Here is a 26,909-nt window from a genome sequence, read left to right as displayed (position 1 = left end):
AAGATATAGCCCCCACTTCTTCCTATTGGCTTAAATTCACCCCATTTACACATTTTTGTTAACTTAGGTGATTGTAGGGATTTGAATTTGCACGTTTTATACTATACTATACTCTCTGTGAAAGTGCAGGAATAGATCCATACACACATGTTAAACTGATTTTTGGCAAAGTTACCAAAGCATTTCAGTGGCAAAAGGGCAGTCTTCAACAAATGGTGCTGGACCAATTGGATATCTACATGTGAAAAAACTGGACCTCAATCCATATTTTGTTCCATAGTAAAAGAAAAAGTAACTCCAAGTGGAGTTAACTAAATACTCCAAATGGAGTATAAATATAAGTAAATATAAAACTTAAAACTTTGACACTTGTAGACAAAAGAATAGTATAAAACCTCTGTGACCATTGGTTAGGAAAAGATTACTTACATTCAGTACAAAAGGCATGATCTGTAAAAGAAAAAATTGATAAATTGAGTGTCATCAAAATTAAGAACTTCTGACCTTGAAAAGACACTATTAAGAGTGGGGGGGTGGGGGGTGGGGAAACCAGCCATCAGAGAAATGTAAACCAGAGCACAAAGAGATACCATTTCGTATCCACTATGACGCTAGAATAAAAAAAAAAAAAAAAAAAAAAGTCAGATAATAACAAGTGTTTATTTGAATGTGGAGAAATCAGAATCTTCAAACACTGCTGGTGGAAATATAAAATGGTGCAGTCGGTTTGGAAAACAGTCTGGCAGTTTAAGATATCCTGCTGAACTCCTTCAAGTGTTAGCTCAGATCTCACCTTGAGTAAAGGAGGTCTACACATAGCTTCCTATTTAGTGTCCCTTCCTTTTCACTCACAATCCCTTTCCCTGCTCTTTTTTTACCCTCTAATACATATCACCTTATAAATATCACGGCATAATTTACTTGTTTTATTGTGTTTATTGTTTGCCTCTTCCCATTGGCACGTAAACTCTGTGAGGCCAGGATAGAACAGTGCCTGGCTCAGTGGCCTGTCATTAAATGTCTGTTGAATGAATGAATGAAAGCTGGCACTGGCTCCACATCTCATGCTCTGAGTCACTGTGATATGCAGCCTCTCTAACTATTATTGAGTTTTCATAATGACTTAATTTTTATAATGATTCAGTAACTATGTAATACTTTATCTAGCTATACTGTAATTTATCAAACTATTTCTTGTGATGTAGTTTATTTCTGAAGGATAGGGTCATTCATTTAACAAACATTTAGAAGCCTTTAGAATCAGGCTTTGTGTGCCAGCCTCATAAAGATGAAGAAAATATGGACCTTGTTCTCAAGGAACTGTCAGACTACAGTGGCAGTAGATATAGCAGCAGTTATTATAATGATATGTGATAAGGGCACCCATTAGAGGCATTTGGAAGGTACAAAGAGAATACACCAGACGTGCCCAACTCTGAGAGCTAGAGGTTGGGTCCTGATTTGGGGGTGGGGTAGAATTGGGAGGAGGAAGGACAACTGAACAAAAGGATGCAGTAACCAAAATGTTCATTGAGGGACAGTTTCAGTCAGAAGTTAAAACAGAGGGGAAGAGGACTCATTGTCAAGGATGAAAAGGGTAAAGTACAACTTTAATCATTAGCAATGTCATGTCTTCTAGTAATTTGTAGCGTAACACATCGTTGTGATCTGAGGAAGATTCTTACTTTCAGAAGTCTGCAAGTGGTAATACATTTGGTTTGTGTTTATCTTAAAATATGTATTACTCCTTACCCTTAGGAGAGGATAGGATCGAGTTCTTAGAATTCCTTTAAACTGCAAACAATGGGTATTATAAACTAATAATTGTAGAAGTGAACACTTTTTGAGTATTTATTATATACTAGGCACTGTTCTAAACATTTTACATGTGTTAATTAAGAATAATATATTTTACCTTTAGTTATATGTACGGTCATGATTATCTGTAGGTGGATTATTTATATTTGGGTTATCCATTCATTTCAAAAGATCTCTTCGTTGACTGTGTCCTTCTACCTTCCCCTCAATATCATTCTCCTGTAACAGTCATGTTTTTATTACACCTAATCAGCTCCCCCATCATCATTTATACCTGTATTTTAAAGCTGATAGATTGTTTTTGTCTTTCTACCACACGTGTTGACATTTAATGGGAAGGCAGATGTCATGTTAAGCCTCAGACAAGTATATAGACTCATTTTCCTCATTCTTAGAATTTTCCTAACTTCTTAGTATTTTATTTATCTATTCAAGGTTTTTCTCTAATTGAGGTGTATTAATTTACACAGGTACCAGTGGAAGCCATTTTTCCCAGTCCTATTTGTTATCAGACTCCCTCTGCCTATAAATCAGAGATATAATTCTTAGAAACCTAGGATTAGAGGAAGGAGAAAGGTTATGAAACAGAATCCACTTATGGGAGCTGATTTCAGACAAAGCTTTTGATGGACTTTGCACAAAAATATCTTAATCAAATGATGATTTTTTACTTTCACTTTGTTATGTTGCCTGAAATTCTGTCTATTAAGCCTTCATTTAGATAGACAAATACCTGCTTCTAAGATAACTCTGGTTAGGTTAAGAGTTTATAATCTGTTCTAGTCAGATTGCCTCTGCACTCCTAGTGTAGTTGTGATTAGAAGGGAGAAATGTAATATTGGAGATCAGGATATTATGGTAAGATGGGGCAGCCAGAGTACGGCTAGAGTAGGGTTCTACAGTGTAGGGGAATTTAAGGTTACCAAAATTAGGGAAGAGGGTCATGGAGAAGACTGCAGAAATGTGGAATTTGTAAAAGGCAAATTGATTTAGTAAAAAATTACTAGAGATGACACTTTAGGGGAAACAAAGGACATTTTTTTCTTTAAGGCTGTCTTGTTCTGATGACCTCCTGCTCACATGCGTCCAACTTAGGTTGATTCTTCAATGTAGTCTCATTTTCCATATTTGGGAAGTGAAGATTAAGGGGGTGAAGATTAAGTTGAATTTGGGAAAGATACAAGCAAATAAAATGTAACTCCACTATAGTTAATGTTGTAGTCCAGTTTTGCAAAATAAGCTTTTGTGGATTAGCCTGCCTATTGGACCATAATTTGTGACATTTCTTTTATAGGAATATGCATATAAAATATTAAATGACTAACATACAGTTAAAATAAAGGCTACAATTGGTTTTAGAGAACAAAGCCCTCATCTTAAGGGTAAGGATTAGGAGAAAAGAATCTGAGATTTGTAAGGGACCTTTTTTTAAATTTGGGGTATAATTGACATATTATTGATATATTAATTTCAGGTGTACAGTGTAATGATTTGATGTTTGTATACCCTGTGAAATGATCAAAGAAGTCCAGTTACCATTTGTCACCATACAGAATTACAAGCTTTTTTTTTCTTCTAGTGATGAGAACTTTTAGGATTTACTCTCTTGACAGCTTTCAGATATGCACTACAGTAATATTAACTGTAGTTACCATGCTGCTGCATATTACACCCTCTGATTTTATATTACATATACATATACATATATTACATATTACACCCATCATATTTTATAGTTGGAAGTTTGTATCTTTTAACCCCCTGGAACCTTTGGTTTTTTTAGTCCATCTCTCTTCTGTTTGATTATCTTTAGTAATAATGATTGTGGGGTTGGCTTCTTTCCATTGTCTACTTGTTTGTCCTAGTTACATTCTCTGAAGTCATATAGAACACATCTCTGTCCATTTTGATAGGTCGAGGGTTCAGATATTGATGACTGCTTTGATGTCTATATGATGATAGCTAGTCTGTCTTCCCATATGCTTCTCTTTTTCAGGCTGATTTCCATAGCCTAATTGTTCTTGTATGCCATTGTTTTCAAACTTGGAAATCCTTCTAGATAGTCTCTAACTTTAAGTCCTTGAAATCATGGTATTCAAAAACCTCATCTCATGGTTTAAATGTGATTCTAATCAGCTGAGATCAGAATGGGTCTATTTTATCAATGTGTTCAAGATAGTTCAAGTTTCCAATTAGTTTTTTTTTTTTTTCTTTTTTTAAATGACCATATATGCTTAATTTTGTTCCCATTAACTACTTTGGTCACGTAAGCCTGTAGATGAATTTATTTATGTATTTACCTATTTATTTTCATAATTGGCTATTAAGCCAGATCTTCCTGTCTTCATTTTAACTTAAGAAGAGAATGATGTAGCGAATTAGGCTATGGACATTAGGGGCAAAAAGATTTGGGTTTTCCCATGTAGTAGTAAAGTGTCCTTGGATTATTGACTTAGCTTTTTTTTTTTTTTTAAATGAGGACAACGATGCCTCATTACTAGGATTGTTACGAGAATTACATGAAATATCTATTGAAAGGACTTTAATATGCTTTATTCTAGTGCTTTATTTACTGTTACTTTTTAAAAATTTTTTTAAGTGGGCTTTTTGCCCAGCTCTGAGTGAAGTGTGGGGCCTGAACTCACGACCCTGAGATCAAGACCTGAGCAGAGATCAAGAATTGGACACTTTACTGACTGAGCCACCCAGTTGCCCCTATTTACTATTAACTTAAAATTTTTTTTTTAAATAAACATTTAATAGATGCAAAAGAGTTTATAAAAATTTGTAGCCAATAAAGAATACTACACAGCATACATTTATGTATCACCCTTAATTTAGATCTAGTTTGTTTTTAACCTAGTGTTCTATCCTTTAGATCATTTACCATTTTTAATTTTCATTTATCGCATTGTCTAGGCTACTCAGCTTTATGTTGTCAACAGATCTGATGAGCAAAATTTTTTGAATTATTGGAGCAAGTCATTGAAAAAAATATTTAACAAGGAGGCCTGAGGCTGAGCAGGGGGCCAGCCGCCGCAGGGCTGTTCCTTGGTGGGTATTGAGTGTGGTTAGTTAGCATTGTGTAGGATCAAGGTTTATGGATAGCTACTCTGCCTGGAAGTATCCTTACCCACTTCTTTCTGCCATTTTTTTTCTCTAGAAGGATATTTGAGAGATCAGTGCAACATTTATGTATTCTCTTTAGTATTGTCCTGATTTATCCACCTAATTTTTTTTTTTGATGGTTATGCTGTGAAAACTGCTAATTTTATGAAAAGATCAGCCATAATTAGCATAATGACATAACTTAAGCTCTTAGATAATTCAGCTAGTGGTAAAATATACACATTTTTTTTTGTTTTAGCATATTGTAGATTTTAAAAAATCAGTTTTAAATTTCTCAGATTATTTAAGTTCTTAACATAACCCCCCCATGAATTAAGAGATGTTCTACTACTTATCACAAATAGCATTTTATTAATTTCTCACTAAAAATTGCAAAGTACATCAGAGTTGCTACCAAAGATTTCCACTTTAAGAATTAACAATAGCTTATTTTTCTGGTGCCACAATTTTTGAAAGTCTTTTACTGGTCAGCGGAATATCTGAAGAAGTGTTGGACAGAAGATGTTCAATACAGTTTTGATTTAAGCAAAAAAACCTATGTTTGTTTACCATTAAAAGTTAGAGATGGATCATTGTATTAATAATTACATTCACTTTGTCATTTATTTATGTTACGGCATTTTAGTGAGTAAATTTTTATTATGATTAACACTGTGGAATTTCTAGCTAATTTATTTTGGGAAATAAAGACACATCTGTTTCTTATACTTCACTTTTGTAATAGTATGGCCCTGGGCCTATGTTTCAGATTTTAGCTTTTGTTCTCTCAGGGGGCTTATTGATTGTTTGTTCCTCCTGAGGCCCAATTTTCTTAATCTAGCCTTTGTTGTCACATAGTTATTTCCCACTAATTTATCATCCATATGCCGATTAGACATACTAACATGTAGTGGCATTGCAGTCACTGTCTCAAGCTAGGTTATTTTGCATTTTTCCTTTACTTCCTTTAAAATGGCAAAGTCCTGGGGGGTCTGGGTGGCTCAGTCAGTTGAGTGTCTGACTTCAGCTCAGTTCATGACCTCATGGTTCACGAAGTCGAGCCCCACGTCGGGCTCTGAGCTGACAGCTCAGAGCCTGGAGCCTGGTTTAGATTCTGTGTCTCCCTCTCTCTCTGCCCCTCCCCTACTCATTCTCTCTCTCTCTCTCTCTCTCTCTCTCTCTCTCTCTCTCTCAAAAATAAATAAAATATTAAAAAAAATTTAACTGGCAAAGTCCAGAGTTCACACTTATTCAGACTTGGATGTGTAGTACCTTTGCAAATCTCATCAGTGCTGGTAGGGAGAGGAGGAACTGAGAAACATCTTGAGGTTGAAACGTAAGGTAAAGAAAATGTACTTATGAATATTTTAGATAGAAGATATCTCTTAAAAGAGGTTGATTGCTGTGGAGCCAGAGTCTTATGGGGATTTCTTATAATATCAGATTTCTTTGTAGCCTCACTTCAGCAGTATTAAAGCCTTATAATAAAAAATTATCTTATGGCTTCTTGAGTGTTATCGAATAGCAATGATGGACTGCTCAATTGAAAACTATGCTAACTTTTTGTTTGTAGGATGGGGGAAGGGAACAACCCATTATCACAAGCAAACCAACAAAAACCCCTTTCTTTCCTCGTAGACCTACAACTATGCAGGTTTGGGAAATTTACCTTACTTTCTTTTTTTCATTTTTATTTATTTTTTCATTTGAGAGAGAAAGTGTGCACAAATGGGGGAGAGGGGCAGAGGGAGAGAGAGAATCTTAAGCAGGCTCCACACTCAGCACGGAGCCTGATGTGGGGCTCAATCCCACAATCTTGTTTGTGATCATGACCTGAGCCAAAATCAAGAGTCGGTAACTCAACCAACTGAGCCACTCAGGTGCCCCTACCTTACTTCCAGTGTTAAGAGATGACCTTTTATGTTTGTTTGTTTGTTTGCTTGCTTGCTTTTCAGGATGTCTGATAAAATTACCGAATAGATCCATAAAAAGGACAAATCTTCTATCTGTGTTTGGTACTTGGTCACTTGGTAAAATCAAATCTATGGCCTGAATGAATGCTTTTCACCTTTCCTTCCCCAGTTTGAGCACTAGTAGCCACCTCCAAGAGAAGTTTTATTCTAAGGCAAACCATGGCCAAATTTAGGTGATGGTGCAGTTTGGGAGAACTATCATTTTCAAGCAGTGTTTAGCTGTTAAGGTGGTATTATCCGTCCCACACCTCACATGACATGAACAGTAATAGGACAAGTCAATAAAGTTGAATGATCTTTGTAATGGGAATTGGAAGATCCGGGTTCGAATCCCTATTCTGTTAGAGGTTCTGAGCTTGAGCAGATCAGTTTCCCTCTCTCTCTGGGATGTAGTTCTTTTAATCTGTAACTTGAAGGCTTGCATGTGCTGATCTCTTAAAATCTTTTCTGATTTAAAACGATAAATTAATTATTGTATTTTTCTCACTATTTCTAAATGTCTGTGTATATGTTTCCCCTTTTTTCTAGGGGGAAAAGTTAAATGACTTTCTGAGACCAGTTTGTATGATTGTGAAACTGCCCATTCCTGATTCTTCCAGTTTTGTTGTTTATTCATTTATTTAGCAAACATTTATTAGGCATGTGCAGAATTTCAGGTTCTTTTAAGTTCTGGAAAGATCAAGAAGACATAGAACTCTGTCCTCAAGTAGTTTATAGTCTAGTAGGTGAAGAAAAACTCTTAACACAGTGTGATTAAAACAAGGGGAGGTGGGGGCGCCTGGGTGGCACAGTCGGTTAAGCGTCCGACTTCAGCCAGGTCACAATCTCGTGGTCCGTGAGTTCGAGCCCCGCGTCGGGCTCTGGGCTGATGGCTCAGAGCCTGGAGCCTGTTTCCGATTCTGTGTTTCCCTCTCTCTCTGCCCCTCCCCCGTTCATGCTCTGTCTCTCTCTGTCCCAAAAATAAATAAACGTTGAAAAAAAAATTTATAAAAAAAAAAAAACAAGGGGAGGTGTAACATGGCAACGTGGTGGCACAGAGAGGAAGTGAATCTTTTTTGGCCAGTCAAGTAACGGTTTGCAGAGCAGGGGACCCCTGACTAGAGTTTTAGAATGGAAAAAACCTTCTTTTTGCCCCTCAGTAAAATAGGAGATTCTTTTTTTTTTTAAATTTTTTTTTTCAACGTTTATTTATTTTTGGGACAGAGAGAGACAGAGCATGAACGGGGGAGGGGCAGAGAGAGAGGGAGACACAGAATCGGAAACAGGCTCCAGGCTCTGAGCCATCAGCCCAGAGCCTGACGCGGGGCTCGAACTCACGGACCGCGAGATCGTGACCTGGCTGAAGTCGGACGGTTAACCGACTGCGCCACCCAGGCGCCCCAAAATAGGAGATTCTTAACGTAAAGAAGCAATTAGGAAATATAGATATCGAAACTCAGGAAAACAACCACTCTTAATACCTTGATATGCATTTCTTCCCACTCTTTTGAATCTGGATTTTGAAGGATGCCTAGAAGACTAAACAGAGCTGGAGGAGGACGCATTAAAGAGCAAAAGAATGATAAATACAAAGGTATGAAATTCTGCAAAGGCATGTTGTATATGGCCAACTCTAAGTTGTTAGGTATTGCTGGACGATGAAGGGTATTGCATGAGGAGTGGGAAGATGTTTGGAGTCACCAGCTGTATTGAGGACGTTGTGATAGTTAGGCATTTAGAGTCTGTCTGTCGGAAGTTGGGAGCCCATAAAGGGTTTTACGATAGGAAAGGGACAGATTCATGGTGTGATCTGCATTTTAGAAAACTTATTTTTGCCAATTTCAACAAGGTAGATTGAACACTCACTACCTTTTTGCTTTCCTTCACCAAATCTATAGACATAATAGAAAAATATATATGTAGTCATCCATAGAAATAAAAAGGGGAGGGACACCTGGGTGGCTCAGTCAGTTGAGCATCTGGTGCTTGATTTTTGGCTCAGGTCATGATCTCGGGGTCATAGGATTGAGCCCCGTGTGGAACCTGCTGAATATTCTCTCTCTCTCTCTCTTCCTCTGCCCCTCTCCCCACTCACGCTGTCTTTCTCAAAAATAAAAATACAAAATTAAGAAAAAAAAGAAATAAGAGGAGGAAATCATTGTAAATTAGAAACTGTGAAGAATTTCTGAAAATAGGAGTTCCATTGGGTAACACTCATATCCAGAGGTGGGGGAACCTGAGAGCAGGAAGCATCCCCCAGAGTTATCAATAAGGTGATTCGTTAGCCTTACTGTAACATAAGCAGCTCCAACCCGTGTATGTTCTGATACTAATTTCGGTCAAGCAAAAGGTCAGTTTCCAAGGGAGAACTGCATGTAGGAGCCTGGGTCTATGAGATGGTGAAGCACCATCGGTAGCTGGCTGTACTCGTATGTGGAAGACCAAGCACTGAGGCACCTTGTCTGTTCTTCCTCCACTCTTCTTGAAAACAATATGAGTATTGCTTCCTGAATGAAGTACCAACAGAAGCCAACAGAATGTAGCAGAATCCCAAATATAAGGCTAAGAATTGCCAAATGTTTCAGGAAAGCCAACACCATGCAAGAGAATCAACAGAGAGCTCAGAGTCGAGTAAAAAGTTACAGATTTATAAAAAAAAGTTACAGATTTATAAAATGAGCTTAGCCAATAATTTTAGAGAGATAAGGAATTTATTATATTCTTAACAACAAGTGATTATAAAATAAGGGTGGGCATTTATTAGGAAGAGTCAATTAGAGATCTGGGGAATGAAAAATGTGGTTGTTGAGATGGAACAACCTACTTGGTGCCGGTGGAGGATGGATTAGAACACTACATGATGGTAGCAGAGAGAACTGGCCTTTTCTGGTGATCCAGTGATCCAGTGAGATCCTGAACTAAGATAGTAGCAGTAGGGATAGAGCTGAGGAAACAAATACAAGAGATGTTAAAAAATATAGAATTAATAAGACCACTTGGGTGTGAGAATGAGAGAGAAGAAGGCATCTGAATTATTTATAGGTTTCTTAATTAGGTTAAGTGGAGAGATAATGTTTCCTGAAACCACACTAGCAAATTCAAGAGTAAAAGCAGTTTTGGGGGCGCGGGGGGTGGGGGAGGGGTTGGGTAGGGTTGAGATTGAGATGCCTGTGAGACAAACAGGTGGAGAGGTGTTTTCTGTTAGACTAGTGGATATATGGATTCAGAACTCAAATGTTTGGGCTTGGGTCAATTTTGGAAGTCCTATATAGGTGATAGTGGTGTTGGGTCTCATGCTCATAGGTGAGTTTGCTCAGGAGGAATATAGATTTTGAGACAGAATGAGTACTTCCATTTGAGAGCTATGTGGAAAAAGAGGAGCCAGCATGGGCAAGGAAGGGTTGGAAGAATAAGAGATATAGCAAGAATAACGTCATGGAAACCGGAGAAGTAAGGGAGTGGTCAACAATGTCAGATTACCAAAGAGTAAATAAGGGCTGAGTGGTGATTTGCTAATTCAGTGGAGGCAGGGAACAGCTTGAGTAGAGTGGTGGGGCTAAAACCAGATTGCAGTGAGTTAAAGAATACATGGAAGGTAAGATGGTAGAGGGTGTGAAGCTAGATTCTGCAGACGTAGGTTTTGTAGAGGAGCGAGATCTGTAGAAGCTGGGCTATGGAGGGGGTGCAGGGTTGGGGGAAAGGATATTGTTCTGTTAGTCCTTTTTTCTTCTCTAGCTTCTCTTCTCTGCTAGTTTCTTACAAACCTTGTCAGGGGGTTTGTTTCATTCTCTCCTTTTACCTCCTCGCATTTCACTCTTAAACTTTTCTCCCAACTCTACGTTTTTGTAGCACTTGTTGCCTCTTTTCTTTGGAAAGATTTATATGCTATCATACCTTTTTGTTCATTCATTTGTATGCTCTATCTCCTCAGCTACTTGATACCACAAGTCTCTCAAGGTCTTTTTGTGTTTTTAACTTGACCACAGTGTCACAATGAAGATGTTCAATTAAGAGTCATTGAAAATCAATGGCACAAATACATTTAGTTCCAAAATCCCATTTTGGAATAGTTCTAGCAAAAAAACACAACCAAGTGCATTTTACACAGTTAGAAGTTTTAGGAAAATTTGGGCAACCTTAATATACATTAATTGAAGTACTATGTTCTGATGACAGTAAGAATTAATTATCCTGCTCTGGTGAAAATACATGTACATCTCTTGTTTGACTATATCGCGAGAGATGTTGGCAAACTAGGATCTTGTTCAGGAGAGACAGAAAAATGATGGTGTCGAGAGGCCTGGTTGTCTCTTTCATTCTTAGTAATATTACTGCTATGTTATGGACACCTCATTAAGCCCCACTATAAAATTAAACATTTCCCAGCAGTTGTAAATGGAAGTCTTAGGGAAGGGCTTCTAGGAAAGCTCTTTAAAAGAGATGGACTCATCAGGGAGCCTCAGAAGAAGCTCTCACCCCTTCCTCCTTTATTCTCCTTGGGATGTGGATGTGATTTCTGGAGGCGCCGCGATCATTTTTTGACCATGGGATGACTTTGAGCATAGCTGTCATGGGGTAGGGCTGGCAGAGCGAAATGATAGGACAAGTGGAAGTCTATAGTGAGTTCAGAGCTGTCAGTCCATCCTCACGTACCTACCTCCAGAGGCCTTATGTGAGGAAAAATAAACCTCTCTTTTCTGTCAACCACAGGTATTTATTTGTTCATGTGCAACTGAACCTGATCCGAACTGACAAAGAGAGAGCTAGTCCACTGACTGGATTGAGGCTATTATTGAGGCCAGCGTTAGCAGTCAGAGAAGAGGTTGTGGCCCCAGCTGGTTTGGGGTTTCCAAAGTTGGCATTAAGGGAAGATTTTCTGAAAAGGATTTTAACACTGATCTAAATAATCCTTAAAATTTTTTTTTGATGTTTATTCATTTTTGAGAGGGAGACAGAGCGTGAGTGGGGGAAGGGGCAGAGAGAGAGGGAGACACAGAATCCGAAGCAGGCTCCAGGCTCCAGGCTCTGAGCTGTCAGCACAGAGCCTGACGTGGGGCTCGAACTCATGGACGGCGAGATCATGACCTGAGCTGAAGTCGGACATTCAACTGACTGAGCCACCCGGGTGCCCCAATCTAAATAATTCTTAAGAGAGGTTTTCTCAGCATGATTCTGAAAATACATGGCCATCTTTCTTGTACATATGAGCAAACAGAAAAATTGTAGGAGATAAGACTCAGCAGTTCAAAAGAAGGAATAATTTGAATTTTCATAGCAGATAGCTTTCTGAAAAGTAGTTATGATACTGTGCCAGATGTAAGAAATCCAAATTCTTAGACCCAGTGAAATTTAAGAGGTGATTGTCATGAACAATGAGTATTTGGAGAACAGGAAAAAGTTTTTGGAAAACAAAATCAATTTTGAACAAAGTAATAGTGAAATTGCATATTCAGAGAATCATATTAGTGAATCAGAACATTAATTTAACTGATGTTCCAGAGTTATATAAAGAAACAGATCATGACAAAAAAGATAATAGGTAGATAGACCCAAGAGATATGGTATGTATAAATTGAGTATTCTAGAAGGAAAAAGCAGATGATGTATAAGTAATCAAGAAATACTCAGTTTATGTGTTGAAAATATTGCTGAACTGATAACTTATATTTTTTAAATTTATTTTTATTTTATTGTTTTATTTGGAAATGTTTTTAAGTTTATTTATTTGAGAGACAGAGAGAGCAATGTGTGTGTGGGAGGTGCCTAGAGGGAGGGGGAGAGAGAATCCTAAGCAGGCTCTGTGCTATCAGCGCACATCCTGATGCAGGGGCTCAGTCTGATGAACCTTGAGATCTTGATCTGAGCTAAAATCAAGAGTCAGACGCTTAACCAACTGAGCCACCCAGGTGCCCTCATGACTTAACATTTTATTTTTTTTTATTTCAAAAATTTTTTTAACATTTATTTATTTTTGAGACAGAGGGAGACAGAGCATGAATGGGGGAGGGTCAGAGAGAGGGAGACACAGAATCGGAAACAGGCTCCAGGCTCCGAGCTGTCAGCACAGAGCCCGACGCGGGGCTCGAACTCCCGGACCGCGAGATCATGACCTGAGCCGAAGTCGGCCGCTTAACCGACTGAGCCACCCAGGCACCCCGACTTAACATTTTAAAAAGAACTCACCAAATGGCGGGACAAGTGATTATTGTAGTCACGTTTCTAATGTTCAAGGATGAGAGAAAATTCTACACATAGGAAAACAAAATGATTTTCAAAGTAAAGATAATCAGATTGGAATCTAATCTTAATGAAAATGTTAAATCAGGGAAGTCCAGACCTTTGGATTTATGGACTAATAAAATGCAGGTAGAAAACTTGAGTAATTGACATAAATTATCAAGCTTTTTTTTTTTGGCTAAATAAGGACATAAAATATAAAGCAAATAATGGAATAATTTTTGTTTTACAGTGAACAATACTGTCATTTTTATAGATTTTGCTGAGTTGAGGGCTGGTGAAAATTTCATCACCAAATAGTATTGGTTCTTGGTTTGGAATTTGGTAACTACTACAGTATCTGCAATGTTGTGAGGGAAAAGGCTATGAACTCAGAGTTTTATACTTTACCATGCTGTCATTTACATATGAAGGCAAAATAGAGATTGCCAGACAGGCATGGTTTCAGAAATAATACTGGCTTTGTATCTTTTATGAAAAAAAGTATCTGAGGAAATACTCTATAGAATAATATAATTAGTAAACTTGATTTAACAGATTTACATTAAACTTTATACCTTATCGAAGATTGATTACCTGTGAAAGAGTCATTTACCTAAGGCACAGAAATAGCAAAAACAGAAACTCAAAAGTATTTATTTTAAGCATTTATTGTGTACCTGCTGTATACTAGGCAGAGAGCTAGGCTCCCGGGATACAGTAAAAAAAAACAAAAACAAAAACAAAAACAAAAACAAAAACAAGGCAATGTGAATTTTGCCCTGATGGAATTTACAGTCTAAAGGGTGATGCAAGAAATAACTGGGTAGGTACAATGCGGTGCAATGGATGCTACAGTGGGTAGACTGCAGGGGGGAATGTGAGCGTAGAGCAGGAGCTGACTTTCTGAAGAAGGAACATCTGTGTTGAGACAAGAAGACAAGAGGGAGAAATTGAAAAGATTTCAGATTAGTTGATTGCAGAGAGTACAGGGTAGGAGAAAGGATCGGATGACACCAGAAAGATAATGAGGGACAGTATCACACAGAACCTTGAAAACAGTGTCAAGGTAGTTGGGTGTTACCTTGGGAGGAATGGAGAATTATTAAAAGATTTTAATCATGAAAAAGAGATGTGATCTGGTTTGTTTTTTAGAGAGATCACACAGCCTATAATGTGGAGAATATCAGATTAGAGCCCAGTAAAATTGAAGGTGGTAAGATCATTTAGAGAGTTGTCTTATTTATTTGTTTGTTCTAACAAATATTTCTAGTCAGAGGGGATATTGGGCTGGCCGTGGTAGGATCATGGGATGGTGAGTTAGTAGATGGATTTGAGAACAATTGAGGCTTTGATGGTTGGATATTAGGAAGATTTAGGGGGAAGAGGACAGACCTGATCTTAAGATTTTGCTTGTGCTGTAGGTACATAGTGATGATGCCATTCAGTAGGGGAATCTTAGAGAAGATTAGGGAAGGATGATGAGTTCAATTTGAGGTGCCAATCCAGAAGATAGATAAGTGGATTTGAAGTTGAGGAGAGGGATCTGGGCTAGAGATAGTGATTTGGAAGGTAACTCAAGTCATGATGTGAAAGATCATCAATGTAGAATGTGCAGAGAGAAGAGATTATTTAGGTGAAGGACCTTAGGAACACATACATCTAAAATGAGGATCCTTCTAATAAGACTTTCAGAAGGAATGACAAAAACCATAGGACAAAAATTCAGGAGTGTGTAGGCTAACAATTCTGAAACCACTGTATGTGTATATGAGCATTAAACAAGTAAATAGATGGTAAACTGTGGGAGCCAAGTTTCTCACTTTGCAGAGTGAGGTTATAGATAACCCTGGCAAGGGAACGGCTAGAATGAACCATGTGGTATTGGATTAGAGTTAGAGACATCAGTATGAACTCATATTTAGGTTAATAGATACAGAAATGATTATAGATATATTTATATAAATGGTCTAATATACATGCATCATCTGTCTACTGAGAGGGACTAGGAGCAATGACGCCCTGGTAGCACAAGCACTCCCAGATCTTGGTTTCTAAAACCATTCTCCAATAAAAAGAGCTAGGCTGGGGGCGCCTGGGTGGCGCAGTCGGTTAAGCGTCCGACTTCAGCCAGGTCACGATCTCGTGGTCCGTGAGTTCGAGCCCCGCGTCGGGCTCTGGGCTGATGGCTCGGAGCCTGGATCCTGTTTCCGATTCTGTGTCTCCCTCTCTCTCTGCCCCTCCCCCGTTCATGCTCTGTCTCTCTCTGTCCCAAAAATAAATAAACGCTGAAAAAAAAAATTAAAAAAAAAAAAAAAAAGAGCTAGGCTGTTTGGGAGAAGGCTGATACTAGGACTGGGGCAGGAATATACACGGTGGGTCTTGAACATTTCGTAGTGCTGAGAGTAAGAATATATTCAAAATCCCAAAATGTCGGGGCTTGGCAAAAGGATGCAGGAGTCAACTAGAAAGAGCTTACAGTGGCCAAAGCGGGCAAAATTTGAACAACAAAACAAGTAACGTAGTATTGGGTTGTAAGGGAGAGAATAAAATAAATATCCCTAGGTCCATGCTGATTAAAAGAAGTGACTGAATAAATAAATGCCCCTACTTATTTATTTACCCAGTACAGAAGAATTCAAAGTAATTTATGCAGACACGTCCCTTCTTCAAGAAGATACAACCTAATTCCCCATTCCTTGAGTGTGGGCTGCACTTAGTGACTAAAAGGGAATTGTTATTTGTGTTTAAGATGAAATAAGTAGGGGTGGCCCAAGGTTTTTTCATGGGATATAACATTAAAGAAATTGGTGATCTCAGTGGGAGCAGTTCTAGGGGGAAGGTTTTGTTTTGTTTTTTTTTTTTATGCTATTAATGTGTATGTCTCCAACCTTACAGAGTATTCTGTGTGTTCTTCTTAGAAGATTTAATTGTAAACTGACAGCTACTTAGTGTCTATCAAAAGCTCACTTAAAACATCAAATATGAGAAGGTAGTATAATGAATATCTCAATTATGTATTCATCTAGTTTCTTGTATTAAGTTTTCAAAGAACAGAAGTACCAGGACCGTGTCATCTCAGTCTCTCCTGACATGAAAATGCCAATACTGAGTTCTGATTTAATGATTTGCTCTCTGTCTGTAGAATCTATCTGTAAGAAACATTATTTGAATGATGTGCATCTTCTAAAATTAATTTGAAACCTAGTGGACTAAGGTTCATTGTTCTTTATACAAGTGCATATGGTTCAGATACAAAATTTGTGTTTTGTTCTTTTTTTTTTTTTTAATGTTTTTAATGTTTATTTTTGAGCGAGAGAGACAGAGTGCAAGCAGGGTTGGAGCAGAGAGAGAGGGAGACACAGAATCCAAAGCAGGCTCCAGGCTCTGAGCGGTCAGCACAGAGCCTACTGTGGGGCTCGAACCCACAAACCCTGAGATCATGACCTGAGCTAAGTCGAACGCTTAACCAACTGAGCCACCCAGGTGCCCCTATGTTTTCTTCTTAATCAAAAATTAAAAACTTATAACTTGGAAAACATAGAACTAAATTTGATACTCAATTTTTTAACTTGCTGATATCATGAGCTTGAAGGTGTTTGTTTCAGTTACCTACTGCCATATAACAAATCACCCCCAAACTTAGTGTCTTAAAATAACATTGATTTGTAATTTTTTTTACAGTTCTGTGGATCAGGAATTTGGGCAGGGCTCAGCTAGAGGATTCTTCTGTTTTCTGTGACTTCAGCAGGGATCTGTCACCTGGTAGCTGAGCAGAGCTGGACAGTCTAAGAAAGCTTTGTCACATGTCTGCCACGTAGCCTCTTCACAGCATGCTAGTTTCAGGGTAGTTGGACTTCTTACATGGCTTCTAGCTTCCAAGAGGGAGAAAAAGGAAGCTGCCAATTCTCTTGGTTTCTAGAACTTGAGAAGATCACTTTTACCTCATCCTGTTGGTTAAATCTTGGCCAGCCAAGTTTTAAGGAGCTAGGAAATAAGCCCTCTCCCTCCCTACCTCCCTCTCTCTCTCTCTTTTTAAAATTTATTTAATCTCTATACCCAGTGTGGGGCTCGAACTTACAACCCTGAGACCAAAAGTTTAATGCTCTTCCAACTGAGCTAACCAGCTTCCCCTCCTTTTAGCCCCATCTCTTGATGGATGGAGTGACTTGTGCACAAGGAGAGAGAAGGAATCAATCAATGGCAGCCATCTTTAGAGGGTAGTATGTGCCCATACCAACTGTTTAGCAGTGTCTAATTTTGAATTTTATTTATATAGTTTTATTGTGATGAATCCTCTTTACCTTGTATTTTAACTTGTAACTACTCCAAGTCCTCTTAGAAATAGACAGGTTATAAATATTAAATAAAAAATTATTACGTTAATTTAATAGAAAAGATTTTGGGATAGTGGAGGGGGGCCATGCTGAGCCTCACAATTCTCATTGCCATTCACTATACATTTATCTTGGATTAACAGGTATCTTGGATTATTTAGAGTTCAAAATTTTCAAAACATCTTTGTTTAGGGCTATACTAAGAGAATTTTCTGCTTTATGTTAATTTCCCTGATCTGGAAGATTTACTGACGTATTTCCATATATGTATTTTAAGTCCTGATAAGCTTTGTGGAGCATAATTCAGCAAAGACTATCATAATTTAAAATCAAGATGGGGCACCTGGGTGGCTCAGTCAGTTAAGCGTCCGACTTCGGCTCAGGTCATGATCTCAGTTTGTGAGTTCGAGCCCCGCGTCGGGCTCTGTGCTGACAGCTCAGAGCCTGGACCCTGCTTCGGATTCTGTGTCTCTCTCTCTCTGCTCCTCCCCTGTTCACACGCTGTCTCTCTCTCTCAAAAATTAATAAAGATTAAAAAAAATTAAAAAAATAAAATCAAGATACTCTTTTAATTTAGTAATTCTACTTCATAAGTACACAGATATTATTTACAGCATTGTCAATACTGAAACAACACAAGAATTCATCAGTGAGAGAATAGTAAGTAAATTATGATGTATTCATATAATGTTATGAAATTGTTTAAAAGCATGAGGGAATTCTATAAGGAATGATGTGAAATAAACTCTGAGGTACATTAAATTAAAAAATCATGATGAGAAGCTGTGTAAGTATGTCACCACTTTCATTAAAAAAATATAAATGCTTTTATATGTATAGAATACCTATGAATACATAATAAACAAGGAAAGGGAGCAGGATGATTGGGGGAAATTTTCTGTTTGCCATAACTCTTTAAGATAGTTTACTTTTTGTATCAGGTACGTATATTAACTACTCTAAATATTAACTTAATGGCGTGCCTGGGTGGCTCAGATAGTTAAGTGTACAACTCTTAATTTCAGCTCAGGTCATGATCTCATGGTTCGTGAGTTTGAGCCCCGTGTCTGGCTCTGTGCTGGCAGTGGGGAGCCTGCTTGGGATTTCTCTGTCTTCCTCTCTGTCTGCCTCCCCCCCATTCTCTTTCTCTCTCTCAATAAATACATAAACATTAAAAAAATTAACTTGAAAAGTGCTCTGATAGGAGTATATGGGTGGCTCAGTTGGTTAAGCATCTGACTTTTTTTTTTTTTTTTTAATGTTTATTTATTTTCGAGACAGAGAGAGACAGAGCATGAATGGGGGAGGGTCAGAGAGAGAGAGGGAGACACAGAATCTGAAGCAGGCTCCAGGCTCTGAGCTGTCAGCACAGAGCCTGACGCGGGGCTCGAACTCACGGACCGTGAGATCATGACCTGAGCCAAAGTCGGACACTTAACCGGCTGAGCCACCCAGGCGCCCCAAGCGTCTGACTTTTGATTTCGGCTCAGGTCATGCCCTCACAGTTCATGAGATCCAGCCCCGCGTCCGACTCTGTGCTGTCAGCACAGAGCTTGGGATTCTGTCTCTCCCTCTTTCTCTGCCCCTCTCCTGCAGTCTTTTTCTCTCTCTCTCAAAATAAATAAATAAATAAATATTTTTAAAAATGTCCTGATAACTTTGTTTCATTTGTTGGTTATCTTTTTTGTATAAGCTGGAATGTTGGATGCTTTATTCAGACAGGAGTAGTCTAGCTTCAGGGAGCCTAAAGGCCAGTAGGAAAGATTAAACACATGTACCAAGTAATGAGACTGCTTGCTGGAGTTGTCATTTTAGCATTGTTCAAATTTTTTTTTTTTTTTTTGGAATGCCATTATGTTTAAAAAAATTTTTTTTTCAACGTTTATTTATTTTTGGGACAGAGAGAGACAGAGCATGAACGGGGGAGGGGCAGAGAGAGAGGGAGACACAGAATCGGAAACAGGATCCAGGCTCCGAGCCATCAGCCCAGAGCCTGACGCGGGGCTCAAACTCCCGGACCGCAAGATCGTGACCTGGCTGAAGTCGGACGCTTAACTGACTGCGCCACCCAGGCGCCCCAGAATGCCATTATGTTTATTGGAATGGTGATTTCTTATTGTATTGAAACGTTCTTTATGTTCCAAAACATGTTCCTTATGAGGTCTGTGTTTTGCAGATAATTTCTGCAGATATTTTCTCCAAGTTTGTGACATGTCTTTACATTTTCATAACGCTGTCTTTTGAAGAGTAGAATTTAAAAATGTTGTTTTACTGTGATATATCAATTTTTCTTTTATGATTTGTGCTTTTTGTGTCAGACCTAAAAACTCTTTGTCTAACTCAATTTGGCAGACTACACCTAACTGAACCCACTGCTTGTTTTTGTAAATCAAGTTTTGTTGCAACATGGCCATGCCCATTTGTTTACACATTGCCTATGGTTGCAATATGACAGAGTTGAGTATTTACAGTAGAGGCTGTGTAGCCCATAAAACTTAAAACATTCACTGTATAGCCTTTTGCAGAAAAAGTTTGACAACCCCTAGGCTAACCTAGGACCCCCTAGTTTTCTCCTAAATTTTGCTCTAGGTGTTTTATAGTTTTGCATTTTTAAATATTTAGGTCTATTAATTTTTGTATAAGATATGAGGTATAAATTGAGGCTCTCCTCCACCCACCAAAGGGATTGTCAGTTGCTTCAGTAGCATTTGTTACAAAGCCAATTCCACTGAATTACCCTGGTACTTTTGTTGACACTCAGTTGACTGTGAATTTGTAGATCAGTTTCTGGATTGTCTCTTCCTTTCCCTTGGATTGTATGTTTATATTTATGCCAGAATTACAAGGTCTTGATAACTATAGCTTTATACAAAGTCTTGAAGTCAGGTACTGTAAGTTTTCCAACTTCTTTTTTTTTTTTTTTTTTTTTTTTCCAGAATTGTCTGGAGTATTTTAGGTTCTTGTCATTTCCATATAAATTTTAGAATCAGCTTGTCAGTTTTTACAAAAAAAAAAAACCTCCTGGGATTTTAATTGGGACTTAGGTTAAATCTATAAATGCATGAGAATTGCTGTTTTAACAATATTGATGGATCTGGTCTTTGAGAAGAGTATATCTCCATTTATTAAGATCCTTGATTTTTCACTCAGAGTTTTATAGTTTTGAGCATACAAATCTTCCATTTATTTTGTTATATTTATCCTAAATGTTTTTTGATATTAATGTAATTGCTACTGTTTTGTCATTTATTTCTAATTATTCATTGCTACCATATAGAAGTACAATTGAATTTTGTGTGTTGACTTTGTATTCTGCAATTTTGCTAAATTGTCTTATCAGTTTCAGTAGTAGATTCTTTGGGATTTTCTATATAGACAATGCTATCATTTGTAAAAAAAAAAAAGCATTTTTGTTGTTTTTTTTTTTTTTCATCTATAGGCTTTTATTTGTTCATTTTTCTTGCATTATTGTACTGGCAGCCCAGTACAGTGAATAGGAGTGGTGAGCAGATGTTCTTGCCTTATTCCTGATCTTAGAGGGAAAGCATTTAGTATTTCATGATTATGTATATTAGCTGTAGATTTGTTGTAGACTCATGTCCTAGGCTGAGGACCTTCCCTTCTGTTTCTAGTTTTCTGAGTTCTGAATCATGAATGACTGGGCTTTTTCTAATTTTTTTTTTTACATCTATTAAGATGATCATTTATATTTTAGTCCATTGTTAGGGTGAATTTCATTGGTGGATTTTTTTTCATATATGGAACTAATATTAATATTAATAGTGCATTGCTGGGATAAATTGTTTCATCATTATATATATTCCTTTTTCTTTATTGCTGGATTCATTTTTTTAATATTTGTTTAAGATGTTTTGTGTCTATATTCATGAAAGGATGTTAGTCTGTAGTTAATTTTTCTTGAAGTTTTTTCTTTTGTCTGATTTTTGTATCAGAGTAATGCTGAAATTTATGAGTAGTGCTTATAAGATGAATTGAGAAGGGTTTTCTTCTTATGTATATTTGGAAGAGTTTATGTAATATGGTATAACTTCTTTTGTAGATGTTTGGTAGAATTCACCAAGGAAGCCACTTGTCATGGAACTTTCTTCATGGGAAGGTTTTAAATTATGAATTAAATGTCCTTAATATATTAAGAGCTATCCTTATTATCTGGTTTCTTCTTTTAGTGAACTTGGTAGTTTATATTCAGATTTTTAAGAAATTGGTACATTTTATGGAAGTTGTAAAATGTATTGCCGTAAGTTGTTCATAGTATTCTTTTGTTATCCTTTTAATAGCTATAACGTCTCTAGTGGTGCTCTTTTTTCATTCCTGATATAAATGATTTGTGGCTTCTCTTTTTTGCTTGATCACATTAGCCAGAAGTTTATTCAATTTTATTGAATGTTTCAAAGAACTAGATTTCAGTTTCATAGATTTTCTCTAGTTTTTTTTCAATTTTATTTCTTCCTTCTAATGGCTTTGTGTTTAGTTTATTCTTCTTTTTCTACTTCTCTAAGATGAAGGCTTATTATTATTGGTTCAAGACTTTGCTTGTTTTCTAATATAAGCATTTAATGCTCTTCTGTTTCTAAAAACTATGTAGGTGGTATCCCACAAATTTTGATATGTTCTGTTTTAAATTTCATTCAATTAAAAATATTTTAAAAATTTCTTACTCTTTGACCCTTGGGAAATTTAGGAGTGTGTTGTTCAATTCCTAACCCTCAGTAATTCTTTATTTTTCACTTAATTTTTCTGATTTAATTCTGTTTTGGTCAGAGAAAATACATCATTTGACTTTAATTCTTTTAAATATGTTGAGGTTCATTTTATGGCCCAGGATATGGTCTTTCTTGGTGAATGTTCCATGTGCCCTTGAAAAGAATATATATCTGCTCTCATTGTGTAGAATATTCTGTAAGTGTTCAGTTAGGTCAAGTCAATTGATAGTGTTTTCAAATCTTCTATGTCTTAGTGATTTTCTATCTTCTACTGATTAGAATATTGATTATTATATCCTTTGAGTTAGTCTTTTTTCATAATTCCGTTTTATGTAAACTCTTGGCTTATTGTATGTACATAGATATACATGTATATACACACGTATACACTTATGTACACATGTATAAATACATATATGTATGTATACACATATGTTAGTATGTATATTTATGTATCTATACACATATATTTTAGCAGTTGCAGTAAGTCATGGCTTTTCAACCTTGGCACTACTGGTATTTTCAGTTGGATAGTTGTTGGGGACTGGAGGGGATATTCTGTGTGCATTGCAGGAATTTTGGCAGCGTATCTGGCCTCTCTCTACTAGATGACAGTAGCACCCACTCCCCACCCCCAGTTATGATAACTAAAAATGTTTCCAGAGTTTGCTACATGTCCCTGAGGGAGTAAAATACCCCCCCCCCCTTGAGAATCACTACTCTAGGGTTTAAAAGATACAACTTTAACTTTTGATAATCTTTGTGTAAATAACATTATACTATTTCATGTGTCACATGATCACCTTATGCCCGTATACTTTATTTTCTGTCTTTCCTCTTTATGTATGTTGTCATAAACTTTGCTTGTATATATGTTGTTAACCCCACAATACATTATTTGTGTTCTTCGTTCTAAATGTTCTTCATTCATTCTAAAATGAATAAAAATAAGAAAAAAACCAGTATTTTATATTTACCTTCTCTTTATAGTGCTCATCATTTCTTTTTGTAGATCTACATTTTTACCTGGTAACTTTTACCCCTGCCTAACGAACTTCCTTTAACATTTTTGATGTTTGCAGGCAGTGCATCCTGTCAGGTTTTATTTGTCAAAACATTCTTTCTTTCTTCATTTTTGAAAAATTTTTTTCTGGTGATAGAATTTTATGTTCAGCTTTTTAATCTTTCTATGCTATTGTCTTTTGCTTGTGTAATTTCCTGAAGAGAAGGAAATTTTAATCTTTGTATGTAGTAATTTTTTTTCTCTGTCTGCCTTTGGGATTTTTTTATCTTTCTGCATTTTAGCTATGATCTATCCGTACATATTTGTGTGTATGTGTGCACGCGTGCACACACACGCATTTAGGTATATTTTATGATTCGGATTCTGTAGGATTTTTTTGCTGTTTTGTTGTCTTGGATTCATTTGGAAAAATTCTTGGCCATTATCTCTTCATCTCATTTTTTTTTTGTTTCCTTCTCTTCAGGCTTCAGTTGAATATTAGATATTTTGTTATAATTCTACAGCTCTTGGATGCCCCGAGCTGTATTTTCCCATCACTCTTTTTACCTGTTTTCATTTTGGATTCTTTCTACCGACTTGTCTTTTAGTTCACCAATTCTTTCCTCATCTGTGTCCAGACTGCTTTTGAGCCTGTCTCAGGAATTTTTTTCTCTAATAGAATTTTTCTGTTGTTTCTATCTTTTATATTTTGCCTTTTTTTTACAGTTTCCATCTCACTGCTGAAAATGTCCATCTGTTTGTGCATGTTTTCCATCTTTCCTACTAGACCATTTAACATATTTATAGTTATTTTTAAATGGCTGATACTTTCAATAGCAAAATCATTTCTGATTGTGTTGATTGCTTTATCTCTTGACAAAGGGTTATTATTATTATTTTTTTGCTCTTGTGTATGCTCCATAATTTTTGATTTAATGTTCATCATTGTGTACAGAAGAATAGGAGAGATTGAAACGCTCCTCTTCTTTTGTTAGGCTGTTTGTGCTGGAGGTTGAGTCAATCTAATCATGAACCGAGTGAGGTTTGGATTCTTTTGCCCTCATTACCTTCATTGTACCACAGGCTTCAAATTTCTCCAGCAGTTGGCTGCTGTTCCCTTGTGTCTAGAGTGTGGCATGTGGTATTACAGGATTTTTTCTGTGTTCCTGTACCACCCTCATCTTTCAACAGTCTTTGCATATCTGTGTACCAGAGAGATTTCTCTTTATGTTATTGTCCCTCTGCCCAGTGATTATTGTTGCTTGTTACCCATGCCTGTGTCTGTGGGGCAGAGCAGGCTTCTCTTGTCCTAGTCCAGACCTAATCCTGGTCAGGCCCTATGTTCCTGGGTGTTGGTGGTGAGGCTTTCTTAGCTTTTCTGCTCTTTCTCCCTTGTGGTAGTCAGATTCTGCCATATATTTGTGTTTGGTCATGTGGTAGTTGATCTCTTTTGGTATTGGTGCAGGATCCTTTTCCCACGACTCTTTCCTGCTCCCTCCCCAAAAGTGGCAGAATTTTTTTTTTTTTTTTTTTTTTTTTTTTTGCCTCTACCTTTTCCTAGCATCAGTGTATCTTTGCCTGTGTCTTGGGGCTTGAGACTGTTTCCTCCTCCTCCTCCAGATGCAGAGGCATTTTGCTTGTATTCTCCTCTGAAGCAGTAGATTTTTGCCTGGATCCTAGGTTGAGAGGGTTTTCTGTCCTTCCCCTAGTGGCTCTAGGCTTTTGCTCTGTGTTTGATGAAAGGTTGAGGAATCAGGCAGGGTTTCATGCCCATTCTTGTAACCTCCTGCACGCTTGCCTGTTGATGCAGGGCTCTCTCTGGTTTACCTTTAATTTTTCTTGTGAGCACCTGGCCGAGGCATGCAGAAGAACTTACAGTTGAGTGTAAACTCTGCGTGTGTCTGGGGTCTCCAGCCATTCCAAACTGCCACATCAGTCTACACTTAGTCTTTAAGAATTTGTTAAAATCTTAGCTGATTTCTTTTTCTTACACACGTGTACGGTGACCACTTCTTTTTCTGTGACCTACTGAAGGTAAAACAAGTTATGTGTGTGGTCTCTCCTTGGAGGAACTTGTCCCTCTTTGGAATTAAATTTACTTGGTTGCCCTGTGACCTTGACTCTTTGTTAGGCTTAAGAGAAGTTTTCATTTGATAGATCTGGCTTTTACTCATGAGGGTGGGATTGACATTCTTTTGTGGCTCTCTGTATTCTGAGTGGAAGTGGAACCCTTAGAGTTCTTGACAAGGTGTGCTATTTCAAACAGCTCTTTATTCTGATCCCTCTTTCATGCTTTCTCTTGCCTTCATCTGCCTCTTGAGTATTTCTTCGTTTAGGATTGAACTTAAGGGGCTCTTTCTCCTGTGAAACCTTTTCTTTTCTGATTCCACTAAGTTAGAATGAAACATTTCTTGACTTGTACAACTGTCTTGACTCTTGTGCAGCTGTATTTCATTTTTGTCAGCCCATTGAAGCTCTCAGTGAGATTGGGCAGCTTTTATTATCTGAGGCTCCTCACTCTCATATGACTATAACAGTTGATAGATTTTTAGATAGGCTTACAGTAAACTTGAGAGAAAAGATAAAGTGATGTACAAGAGAACTTATATTTATCAATAAAACTACAAATTTGTGAAATCACACTACATAGGTTTCTGTACTGTTTGGTCTGTACAGTTGCTGCTCTTGAACTCTAAATTCCTTTTAAAAACAACACTTAAATTTGTGGAGTCTAATTTCTTACAATCGCGGGCCTAGTTACCCAAACTAGTATATATTCATGTAATGAAATGTCACGGAGCTTTAAAAACAATGCTGAAACAGAACCTAACATGGAACACCTGTAGGATGTGCTGAGTGAAAAAAAAGTAAGGTGTAAAACTGGGAATTCTGTTTAAGAAGATAGGAAGAATAAGACTGTTCTTCAGTTAAGTGTATTTACATAAAGAATTGCTGGAAAGACATAGAAAAAACTAACAAAAGTGGTGACCAATAGCAATCAAGGGCAATGTGAGCTGCATGTGGGTGACCTAGGAATGAGACTGTTAAAATATGTGTTCCTTTTACATCATTTTTCAGTTTTGATAAAATATTTTGATGTCAGTGTATGCAAAAGATGTAAACTAAAAATAATAAACACACCTGTGGATCTTAAAAGATAATAGGGAAATCTGAAAAATACTTCAGAGGTGATAAAAATGTTGGCCTATGAAATAAAAATTGTGTATGAGATACCTTTATTTTATGCAAATCAGATTTTATAAATGAAAAGACCACATACAGAACATGGAAAATTGCAAAGAGCAAGGTTTTATGAATTTATGAATCTGGCTCCAGGTGAATAAATATTTAAGAAGGGTGTCTTTCTAGCACGGTTAGAGAGGTTTTGGTTCTTGACTCAGTAGTGGAATGGATGATGCCTTAAAACAGAAAGGAGCAATGTGTATAGGCAACAACCATAACAGAAAGACAGTACTCAGAGTAGACTGGGCAACCATTTCTTACTCATGAAATCACTTGGCATGTCCTGGGAAACTGGTAAAATGTATCTTAACTGTTGTTGGGACGAATTGGAGATGAGAATACCAAAGAATATTCTTACCACAAATTAAAACATAAAAGGAAACAACAATTACATTACTGCAACAGATTATAGCCCAGAAGTCAGCCTTATTTTAGAAAAACAAATGAAATATGTGGGGAAAAAAAAAACCCTTATAAACCAAAGGATGGTGAGAATTACTGATTGTTG

The 26,909-nt window shown here is 37.2% G+C and overlaps 1 protein-coding gene across 12 annotated transcripts in view; it reads left to right on the top strand.

The window, feature by feature from the left end:
- Positions 1 to 26,909, top strand: part of NCOA1 (nuclear receptor coactivator 1) — a 243,345-nt gene that overhangs the window by 26,733 nt on the left and 189,703 nt on the right. For 6 of the 12 annotated variants that reach the window (XM_045054862.1, XM_045054863.1, XM_045054858.1 and 3 more), the window contains 2 exons: positions 6,500 to 6,580; positions 8,405 to 8,472. The exons of 5 other annotated variants lie outside the window; for them this stretch is intronic. The gene's annotated coding sequence lies outside the window, so the exon portion shown is untranslated. The remainder of the gene's footprint in view (positions 1 to 6,499; positions 6,581 to 8,404; positions 8,473 to 26,909) is intronic. One more of the 12 variants, XM_045054860.1, reaches the window with a different exon arrangement.

The sequence above is a fragment of the Felis catus genome, chromosome A3 (genome assembly GCF_018350175.1).
Source record: "Felis catus isolate Fca126 chromosome A3, F.catus_Fca126_mat1.0, whole genome shotgun sequence".
NCBI classification, from domain to species: Eukaryota; Metazoa; Chordata; class Mammalia; order Carnivora; family Felidae; genus Felis; species Felis catus.
This window is presented reverse-complemented; position numbering and strand designations above follow the sequence as displayed.